The 12,036-nt window shown below is 39.7% G+C and overlaps 1 protein-coding gene across 5 annotated transcripts in view; it reads right to left on the reverse strand.

Moving 5' to 3' along the window:
* The window catches only part of LOC107992861 (uncharacterized), an 82,388-nt gene that overhangs the window by 24,852 nt on the left and 45,500 nt on the right, over positions 1-12,036 (reverse strand). Inside the window, exon 2 of one of the 5 annotated variants that reach the window (XM_028664282.2) lies at positions 7,717-7,960. The exons of 3 other annotated variants lie outside the window; for them this stretch is intronic. The gene's annotated coding sequence lies outside the window, so the exon portion shown is untranslated. Of the gene's footprint in view, positions 1-2,518; positions 3,782-7,716; positions 7,961-12,036 lie in introns of those variants that run through there. One more of the 5 variants, XM_062083337.1, reaches the window with a different exon arrangement.

A 12,036-nucleotide genomic window follows, 5' to 3' on the forward strand; every position in this document is an offset into this window, starting at 1 on the left:
ACGGAAATAAACGTTTAATAGATCGTTCAGAGGAAACAAAAAGATTGAAACGCGAGCGAGAAATATATTCGTAAATTCTCCAAGTTGGAAGTTCGTTCGCTCGAGGAAAAGCGTTTCACCGGTCCAAGCAGAATAGCCCGATCGCGCTCGATGGATCCATTAAACGATAACCGAAGATACAGCCGCCGGGTAATAGAAATCTTTTTCCCGAATTTCCAACTCTTCTCTTTCGAGGACCCCCCTTCCCCGCGACAAAACCTGCCCTCCTTCATCCAGACCACGCTCCCAACTTATTCCGCACCCGTGATCCACGTCGCCCGCCTACGACGATCCGACGCTATTCCCCGTCGTCTACGACGCACGAGCGCCGCCGCCCTCGTGTTTGCCCTCCTCCTTATGCTAAATCCCCGGCTCCGTGGATCCGTGGCGAGGGGGACGGGCAGGGGAGTAGATAGTTCTCTCCTAGATCCCGTTTCGAGAAAAAGGAAAGGGGAAACTGCCTCCCCTCCTCGGTTGGAAGGAGTTGGAAAACGAAATTCCGAAAGTTCTCTGCTCGGTGAAACAGGTCACGGAACCAGAGAGAGAGAGAGAGGAAGAGGGGAAGTGGCGGTGTTTAAAAAGTTTTCCCCGGCTCGGTTGCGGATTCTCCTCTCTCTGTCTCTCCCCTCGGGATAAAACAAAGGATAATCAAGCCGCTTTTTATTTCGTCGGTATGTAGTTGCGAACCAGCCTCCGGAATTATCGGCTTCCGACCCTTCTCCTTTTTCCTTTCTCCTTTTCTCCTCGCATCTTCTAAGCCCTGCTCGAATTAGGCCACGTTAATCCTTCGATTCGTTATAGGCAGTTCCCGAGTCCTTACGTGTGTTTTTCTTCTTCTTTTTTCTTTTTTTCTTAGTAAAAAGAAACTTGAACTTAAGGATTCACCGATCTTGAAATCGATAAACTTGGGATTGAGGGTGAGAGAGAGAGGGAGAGAGAGAAGGATAGGCACATCGTGGACGATTAATTTTGGAGACAGTTGGAGTTTTTTAAAAGGAAGAAGAGAAAAGGGGGAGAAAGAGAGGTTTTTTCGTATTCAGGGCACGTTATTAACAGGACACTTTATAAGCGCACACTTTTAACAGAATCTTTTTTACACACTCGTATATTCAGCGCGCGATCTTAACCGGAGTTCAAACCGTTCCGCGAATTCCCGTCGACATCGTGTTGTTAAGACCCGTGTTCCGAATATAACGTCGAGAACAGGTTACGCTCGCAAAAGTAGGGGGAGTAAGTTTAAAAATCTTTAACAACTTCTGAATATCCGAACGTGTTTAAACGTCAGTTTCTGCAGTTGTACCTTGCTCTTCCCTCCATTATCGTGTATATTTGAGATAAATATTTAATTCTTCATCCGTAATTTTCGCCTTTCACGTGACTTCGAGAATTCGACGATCTTATCGTTTTTCGGTGACTCTTAATCGAAAGAATTTTCAAACAGCCTCGAAATCGGTCTCGAGAAATGTTTGTCGATCGATATTTTCTTCTTCGAAATCATGATCTTTCCTAGATTCAAACAGCCTCGAAATGATTGTCGATCGGTATTTTCCTCTTCTTCGAAATCATGATCTTTCGTAGATTTTAATCGAAAGAATTTTCAAACAGTCTCGAAATCGATCTCGAAAAATATTTATCGATCGATATTTTCCTCTTTTTCGAAATCATGATCTTTCCTAGATTTTCGGGCGACTTTTAATCGAAAGAATTTTCAAACAGCCTCGAAATCGATCTCGAAAAATATTTATCGATCGATATTTTTGTCTTCTTCGAAATCATGATTTTTCCTAGATTTTTGAGCGACTTTTAATCGAAAGAATTTTCAAACAGCCTCGAAATCGATCTCGAAAAATGTTTATCGGTCGATATTTCCCTCCAAGTTTATATTGGAGCGTACTACTTTTAACATTTCATCCTTAATAACATTTGTAAATCTTCTCTTTTAATCATGTATCTATCCATTAATGAATAATCATCTTCGAATCTTCTCGTAGATTTTTCGATGACTCTTAATCGACCTCGAAAGAATCTTGAAACAGCCTCGAAATCGATCTCGAAAAATATTTTCCTCTTCTTCGAAATCATGATCTTTCGTAAATTAATGATTTTAATTATGTATCTATCCATTAATGAGACTTTGAGACTCTTCTCGTACATTTTTCGAAGACTCTTAATCGACCTCGAAAGAATCTTCAAACAGCCTTAAAATCCATCTCGAGAAATGTTTATCGACCGATATTTTCCTCCAAGTTTATTATTATTGGAGGGAAATTTTGTAGGAATCGAAACACCGTGAAACGATAGCCATAATAACATGGACCGTTGGAACTTGTAGTAAAGGAAGTTTTCTACCACGACTTCTATCACGACTAGGATTGGATCGCAAGTTGGATCATTGGATGGTTAGGGTCATCTCGAGGTTCCTCTTCGGGATCCTGGCCGTCATTAAGGGGCGAAACTTTCGAGGCGAGTAAGTACTTACTTAGGCTACCATAACATGGCCGCTCGTCGTATTGGTATTGTTTCTGGATACGAATCCCACCCCCCCTCTGTTTTCCTTCCTCGTGGAACATAAATTTCACAGCCAGACGAAACAGCTTCTCAGGAAAAGAACCGTAGGAGAAAATGATGCCACACGAAAATAACTTATAAGGGGATTCTATATCGGGTGCGATAAACCACCGTGATTTTTTTTTTTTAACACGAAACGCGTTTTGACTATTTCAACTTAATTACGCACGTATATCTTCTATTTTGGGGCGCAAGGAAAATATTACCGAATGAACGCACGAATTACAGGTAAGCGTTAACGTTGAATTTGTTATTTCTAGGGGAATTTTTCTAGGGGAAAAAATCGATACCACTTTTAAACGCTGTTTTGTTCACGTTTCGATGAAATTAAACGCAGAAAATTCAACGATCGCGTCGTTAATTTATTTCACGATTGGGAATATTCGGTTGAAATTTTTAACAAAATTGGCCAATTTTCGAATGGTGAGAAATTATTTTGCTTGTTTATCGAATCCGGTTATTTCTTTGTTAAATTTCGCGAGGCGAAAATCAATTAAACTCGTGCACTCGTGCTTGATAATCTACCGTTGACGACTCGTTAATTGCACACATTGCGCTTTATTGAACCACTACATCGCTTTTTTTCATCGGTATATTAAATATAATTTAATTTTCCGATATTAATCGCCATTTTGTCATATTTATCTCATACAGATATCGAAATTTATATTTCTCCCTCGATTTAATTTTTTATTTTATTACGCGTGACAGCTCTAAATCAACGATATGAAACTTGGAAACACTTTATATTAACTATTTGTAAAACTATTTCTTCCATCGTTATTCGAAATACCATTTTCTCGAATAAAAAAAATATCTCCGTATAATTAAATAAATTGGAAAGAAAATATTCCATATTCATCTCTAATAATCTCGAACGAATATCTCGATCAATAATATCTTCATCAATTCGATTAAAAATCTTATTTCGATCCTATTTTCACATTTTTCTCCCGCCGTTTCTTTCGCTTGCATCCTGCACATTTTCTCTCTCGATAATCAGGCGTAACAAACAGAAGAGCAAGCCACGCTTGGTCTGGCCGGAACTCCAAGCTCGTCCTCCAGTTGAACAAATTTCCGTTTCCGTACAAGTGCGCGTAATTTGAATCTTTGAACGGTAATTGGATAGTTTGATGAGATACTCCCGGCCCCGGTCCAAGCCAACTTACTTAGCTCAACTGCTTTATTGGCCGCGTACACGTCGAAGGGGAGTGGACGTATCGGTGTCGTTCGGTGCCGGCCAACTTTTCGCCGCTTACTCACAATTAGCCGCTACTAATTGCACGGCCACTTGATTTCATCGACCTCCAACAACTTTTCTCGACTTCGTTTCTCCCGCGGCCGACTTTTCGCCTCGACTTCGGTCGAATAAAGTGAATTGGGAAAGGAGTTGGAACGAGGATCGCGAAGATATCGATTTGAGGAGAGATTGGGGGGAAGGGGAGGGGTTTTTAACACGACTTATTTTATCGATTCATTAATTTTTAGGATCTCATGCTCGATCGAGGAGAGAAATTCAAATCGAAAAAAGGGATTAAAGAAATTTTTAACTAATTGTGGCATCGAGAAAGAAGAAAATTTATTTTAACGAATGCTCGAAACGATTCTCATAGAAATTGAGATCAAAGAAACTTTTTAAATATAATTAATTAATTTTTGAGATTTTTAGGATTTCAAGGGAGAGGAATTACAAGTGCAGGAATTTTTAACACGATTTATTTTATCGATTCGTTAATTTTTAGGATCTCGTGCTCGATCGGTATCGAAGAGAGAAATTTTAATTTTCGTGTGATTCTCATAGAAATCGAAAGAAGGGATTAAAGAAATTTGTAATTAATTATGGCATCGAGAAAGAAGAAAATTTATTTTAACGAATGCTCGAAACGATTCTCATAGAAATTGAGATCAAAGAAACTTTTTAAATAATTCTACTAATTAATTAATTTTTGAGATTTTTAGGACTTCAAGGGAGAGGAATTACAAGAGCAGGAATTTTTAACACGATTTATTTTATCGATTCGTTAATTTTTAGGATCTCGTGCTCGATCGGTATCGAGGAGAGAAATTCGAATCGAAAAAAGGGATTAAAGAAATTTCTAACTATTCCAATTTTTGAGATTTTAAGATCAGCCATCAACGAGGAGGGAAATTCATAATTTAAGAATTCTCGTTTCCCAACATATCCTACAACAAGTGTCGATTGGATGACAGAGAATCTGGTCTGGCGATCCACGAGGTCGCCAAGAAATAAAGCGCCAGTGCGTAATCCAGTAATTCGATTAGAACAATGAACTTTCTCCATTGGGGCCGAGATTGAAATACACATCTTCGAATAGATCTAACCCGGAGAGGTGAGGGGAGCCGGGTAAAAATAGAGAGCCGAGAGAGAGAGAGAGAGAATGAACGCGAGCGAAGGATTTCAGGTGCGCGCGGATCGATTCGAGAACGGCTGGCACGAAGGAATGGCGAAGGCGAAGCGGTTCTAAGGCGGGCCAGAGGATAATTTTAGCGGCAATTACCCGGATCCAATTGGAAGTTGAATAGACGAAAACGACCTTAGACGTCGTAAAAGGGACGACACCGCCGCCGGCTGGAAAACAAGGGCCCGTGTGTTCCCGCCGGCTGAATTAGAAAAGATCTCACCCAATCAAATTCCGAACTGCAGCGGGAAAATTTCCGAATTCCTTTCCTTCCTTTCCTTCCATCCTCCCCACTCCATCCAATATCCCGGGAAAAAGGGCGACTCCTTCAAATTGGATTAGCCTCGTTAGTTTCGTTATCCGTCATGTAAACACGCTCCATCTTCCTTCTCCTTTTTCTTCTTCGCTCCTCTCAATCCCCGAATGGGATTAACCTCTCCCCCTTCCGCCCGATTCGCTCGCTCAAAAATTTTGGACCTCGCTCAACTTTCCATTTCTTTCGAGCAGCCTGGCCAAATTGGAAACAAGCGAACCACAAAAACGGCGTAAAACTCGAGTTTTAGAAATAGAATATTTCCTCGTCGTTTCGTTTTCGCTTTGCTTCAATCCCGCGCCACCGGTTAAACGTATCAGCTGTGTTTCGCAATTATCAAATTTATGAAATTAGCTCGGCCGGTTGGAGGGGGGAGAGGTTGGTGGATGGGCGCCGCGAGTTTATGGACTGTCGATAATTGAATGAGTCCGTACCCACAGGTCCGGACCAACTTTGAAATCGAGTTGGTTTCGGTTAATTATGGATATACACACGTATCAATCGATTTTGTATTCATTAGCGTAATGAACGAGGAGGATTCTGTTTAATAGACAGGCGGCGGGCAACGGGCAGGGCGGAAATTCCGGTTCGTTAAAGTGGCGGCAACCGCCACCCGTTTAATCCAATGTTTTTTACCGATCCAAGGAAAATCGAATTCGTCCGTCTCGCCGGCGTCCTATTATCGATTTATCGCGGAAAAACGTTAAATCGAGTCTCCGAGACTTGAGAATCGGATCCACCGATCTTGATGAACCCCCTGATTTCATTCCACATTCCGAGATTGCATCCGACCTGACCTAATCTCCGCCACCGGATATCCGCTTTGGCCGAGAGAGTTCATTATATATTATACACCCAAGCGAAACTCCAACTTTTCAGCTTTACGTAGTACGAATATCGATATTCCTCCGCTACGAGACGTGAATAATGTGCAGAGCGCCTTCGAAATCGTTTAAGATTAACGAGCAAAAACATCTCTTTCGTTCTCATCGTGGATCAAGTTTCCATTTATCAGTCAAAATAGAAAGTTGAAGTTGGCTATTTTCGGATGCAAACGAATTATCCTTAATTTGTAGAAAGAAAAATTATAACGTAGAAGAAAGATATTACTTATTTACGAAAGGAAAATGAAGATAAAACTTTATTTGACTACCGTCCGTCCGTACGTACTTGACCCACTATCCTATTTTAACTTTGATCTCGCATACGTACACGATGAATAAACAAATAATTTTCCTACGATCACCCTTTTCCAAGTTTCGACACGATTCCAAGTTTTCCCGTCACTCGAAATCACGGTTGATCGCGTATTCTTGTACGGGACACCGTTGGGCCGGGCATCGTTACGTCGAATTAGCCCTCTGGATACACTTCTCGAACTATCTCGTTGGAAAAGGCGAGACGATTCGTACGAGATAGAACGAAGGTGTAACGAAGACAGCAATTGGAGAGGAGAGAGGGGGAGGGGGGAATTGCCGCGAGTTCCTTGCCTCGACAATTTAACCGTGTCCCGTGAATATAACGGACGAATATTCGGGAACGTCACGCGAAACGCATTCGGCAAACTAACTGCTGGTCGACTGTGGATTGTCGTCGTAGCCAGGCCAAATTCTTCGATCGACGAACCGATATGCGGGCCCCTCTTTATCCAACGGTTTATCCAATTTTGTATATCCCTCGCGAGATTCTTCTCGACTCCTTCCGACTGTTTGAACGTTTCTCAATCACTTTTTACTACTCCGCCATCTCTGGTTGGTCAAACGAATTATCCAATGTTTACTTCTTCGAGACACAGTGGAATATTTTCAAGTCGTACTTCTCTACTTCTCGCCTTTTTATTCTGGTTCGAAATGAATTATTCGATGTTATTCGTTATTTCTTCGAGACACAGCGGAATATTTTCAGGTTGTATTTCTCTACTTTTCGCCTTTTTGTTCTGGTTTGAAACGAATTATTCGATGTTTCATTATTTTTCAAGCTATATTTTGAGGTTATACTCTACTTTTCGTCTTTTTATTCTGTCATCTTTGGTTAAAATGGAATTATTCGATGTTTATTTTTCGAGATACCGTAAAATATTTTAGATTCCACGTTATAAGTTAGAATGATACGTGTGCTTTATAGAGATGATAGTTTTCTTTTCCATTATCATATATCAAGTATATCGACAATTTCGTGCATTCGAAAAACCTATTTCAACCTATTTTCTCCGATTAAAACCCTCTTGTGATGTAAAAGGTAAACAAATTTTTTTCGTTATATTTATATTTCTGAATAGAATGTTTTCATTTTCTATGTCGGAGAAATTGCGGGACCAATAATAGTAATTCTTAATATTAAAGAAAGAAAGAGAGAGAGAGAGAATATTCTACGAACTTTCCATCCAAAGTAATATTCGCTCACGCTGACTTTTCGCTCTGTCCGGCCAACATTCTCGCCTCCTTCCCGTTGTCTTCCTTTGTCCGTGGACCTTTTGTCGCTCTTTGCCTTCGAACGGTGCCGTAGACCGAGCAGTCGATTATATTGTCCCGCGATTTACTGACGCGACACTTCTCTCTATACCTGCCTTCTCTTCCCCTCCGACTCTCTTTCCTCCGTTATTTTCGGTACTGTTCGACCCCTGAAAATCATTTCCATTCACTTACGGATACAACGAAACAACCAAGAAACGCCGTTCTGTTCCCGGAATGAACGAACACGCGGCTCGATCTCGAACGAATTTCGTTCGACTTTACGAGACACGTGTACCTTACGCCATTTTCTTCTGTCGGAAAAAATATCTCTAGCGTTTAACGTAAACTGCTCTGATTCTCTCGAAATTGTATTTTCGAACTATTAAACATTATTCGATTTAAGAATCGTTATTAAGGAATTTTTTAAAGAACGATATAAAAGCAAAATACTTTTTTATTAGGAAGAAATAATAAAAATTATTAATCGAAACTGCATATCGTAACGAACGAGAATGGAATATTTTGAAAAATCGTTAATTAATATCCCGTCCGTAACGAAGCCTTTCCCGTTCGATCCTGTTGAAAGAGAAAAAGATGAAATGAAGAGGGAAACCTCGATTTCTCCCCAATTAGACAAAAAAAAAAAGAAAATTCTATTGTTACAAAAATACCGAGAAACGCACGTCTCTCCCCTCAAAAAAGAGTGGGGGAGAGAGGAAAGTAGTTCCAATTGAATCTATTAAACAATACGCGCTCTTTGTACCCCTCCCTTGTTATCGGATTTCGCCCGCATTCTAATGAGGGATGAATATTAAGGAACGCTTTGAAAGTCAAGTGCATCGGCGAATCAATTAATCGAATCGCGGACAAACCAAAGAACACTTCCTTTCGATCGCTTCATGTTCTGTGTTCGCTTTCGCCTTTTGTAAAATTCATTCGACCGGCTCGAAGATAGAAAAATAAATGGAAATCAATTAAACGACTACACACACACATATATATATATATATATATATATATATATATATAATGTATATATATATATATATATATATATATATAAAGAGAGAGAAAGAGGATTCATCGAATTGGCTGGATGGAAGCGTAACGTCCTTACGATACGCGGATGACCGATACCAAAGACTCGATCGTAGAATTCGTTGGGACAATATTTTCGCAGGAGGATCGGACCGGTACATTCCCGCGTTCGAAAACGGGCGGCGGGCGAAGCTTTACCCTTTGAATTTATCGCTTCGCCGATATTTGTATTTGCATAGTCTCCTCGCGTATATTTATTTAGAAACGTTCGCGCGGCAAGAAAATATATCGTCCACCACGGGATACCGTGCCGGGGCTTTCCAACCCCTATCGTTCGAAAATATTTCGATTCGACGTTTCGTAAAACGAGTGAAGCACAGAGAGAGAGAGGGAGAGAGAAAAGAGGTTAAAAAAAATTCGGGATGGGTCACAACTCGAAACCTCGAAATCGTTTTTTGAGCTCGAATTTCCCCCTCCTCCAGATTTTTCTGATTCCCAACTGTACGTGTACGATCCACCGTTTCGAACAACCGTAAAGAACAATTTGCGGAACTTTCGAAAAAAAACCTCTAAATCGATGCTCGAAATTCTGTTCTGGAAAAATTCGACGGGAGATTGATAAATATACAGAATTTTATTCTCGATAAAAATCAATGTTTTGTTTCCCAAGGAAATTCGAATTTAAAACGCGCATCTCTGTAGAGAGAAAGAAAAAGCAAAAAAAAAAAAAAAGAATCGAAAGAAACGAAGAGAAGGGAAAGGAAAAAGGAAAACGTACTTTCGAAAAGTGGGGATGCCTTGGCATCGATCACCATTATCGGCTTCCTTATCTCGCCGGACGTCACAATTAAACGAATCGGTGGGGGAGGGGAGAAAGAAGGAGGACATTTTTCTTTTCTCACCGGCCGTCTTTGTATCGCGTCGGGCTTACAAAAGGGAGGGAAGGGGAGGACGAGAGCGATCCGTGGCAACAACAAGGCCGGAAGGGAGAAGGTGGCCGGATGTAAAGGAATTCGAGCAAAGGAATCTTTGCTAATTCATCCGGGAAAAGGATGGCTCGAGGGAGGGGACGCTCTCTGATCACGCCGAAAAATTGTCCGCCGCGGAAGGAGAAATCGGATTGCGAGCGAGGGGAAGAGGAAAGTGGATAAAGTGGTGGCACGGGCGGGGAGGGAGAGAGCGGAAACGGTGTTGGAAGCGTGCACGGAGTGGAAGAGAATTATATATCGCGCGCGTATATACCGACCGAGCCGAGAGAGTTAAAGATTGAATTTTTTCTTCTTTAATTGCGTTGAGGACTATTCGCTTATGTGGATATCGTATTCGTATTTTGTTGGAGGAATAAAGACACGTTGTTTGAAATTTATATTTATATTTTGTTCGTTATATATAGGGTATATATTTCCTAGAAGATTGAACGACAAATACGTTTGAGAATTAGATGTAATTGATCATTGAGATACTTTCTATACATTATTGTGTACAGTTTTCAGATGAAGATAATAAATTACAAGACTCTATATCTATCATTTAATTTGGCAGAAAGGACATAAAAGATAGTATCTAAGGGATAATTTTTCGATAATTAAAAAGTACATTGATTTAAATGTTTCATGATAATGCACTCAGCTTAATATCCATGGATTACGAAAATACTTTTTGTCGTTTGAAATTTGATCATCTATTAATTCCCTGTTAGAAACATTTCTTCGTTTCGTCATCCGAACTTTCAATTAACGAATTAACAAATGCATCGAGAAAATATCATTTTGAAATATCATAACGATCCGACGAAAAATCAAAATTAGATTAAAAGGAAAGGATTGAAAGAAGAAAAAGAATCTACTTTTACTTGTATCTATTTGCGCAAAGTTTGTACAAATAATCACCCTCCTCGGAGTCGATTCCAGAAGGAATTACTCCCTTCATCTGGATCGAGGTTGCGAACAGGGAATAACGATAGAATGGAAGTAACAAGGGAGTCGATGGTGAAGAGGGAAGGAAAGGAAGGAGACTTTGAGAAAGCAGTCCCCGGAAAAGAAGGTGGCACGGGCTCTCCGGGTAATAATAAATTGAAGAGTAGTCTCGCAAATACGTTCGAGTTCGCGGGCTTAACGTGCTCTACTCGAGATGGAAGGGGCATGAAAGAGGCATGGAAGGGGAAGAATCGAAACTTCCATTTTGACGTTTGCGCCACGGTTTAACGGATTGTCTTTCGAACAGAAGGGTCCTGTAATGAACTTTAATTACCGAAAACTGACGCGTTTTGTGCTCGTTGAAATTATTATTCGAATGGATCGTTGATATTTGAAAAGAAAATATTTTAAATGTATTTGCATTGCATAATGCCGTGTACATGTGAATAGTTGAAAGAATAGTTTTGTGATAGATATCAAGTGATAACTATTTTTTTTTCAAAAATTAAATCTTGTCATTTTACTTTAATTCTTGTGCACTGAAATTATTACTCAACGATTGATCATTGAAAATAGTTTCATTGTGAAAATATTTTAAATGCATTCGTATTTGTGTATTGGTATCAACTGAATTTCATTTAAATTTTATTGATACTCTACAATCGATTTTTCACGAGAATTAAATTTTGTCGTCTTATGCATTAAAATTATTACTCGACGATTGATCGTTGATCGGAGAAAACAAAATTTTATCTTTGAAAATAATTTTCCCATCAGATATTCGAAAATGTTTCAAATATCTCAAGTTCGATTTTTTCCAAAAATTAAATCTCGTCTGTCGTTCCTATATTTTCGATAAGGATTATATCAGGATTTTCAATATAGAATTTATTATAGAGATAAAAAAAAAATGCGAAAGAAAATAGATTTCTCAATCTCAAAAACAACGAACGGTCACGGTTGAAACCATAAATCCGATCCTCGTGACAGAATGAAAAATATAAGCCGTGTCCATCGAAATGGCGCGGAATATGAATATAAACAATATCGAATATCCCCGAAAGATTAATCCTAAAAATATATATATATGAATATAAAATATAATATAAAATAAAATATATATAACCGTCGCGTAGATTCGTCGAGGCCATTCATCTTTGTATGATAAAGCTTTTACGAAAAATCGGTATATGCAGATTTTTCCCTTTGATGTCGATCAGTCGCATGGAAACGTTTTAATCGCGAATCCATAAAACTGTGTGTAAGCCCGGCATCATCGTCGTTGCCGA

The sequence above is a fragment of the Apis cerana genome, linkage group LG1, assembly GCF_029169275.1.
Source record: "Apis cerana isolate GH-2021 linkage group LG1, AcerK_1.0, whole genome shotgun sequence".
Taxonomy (NCBI): domain Eukaryota; kingdom Metazoa; phylum Arthropoda; class Insecta; order Hymenoptera; family Apidae; genus Apis; species Apis cerana.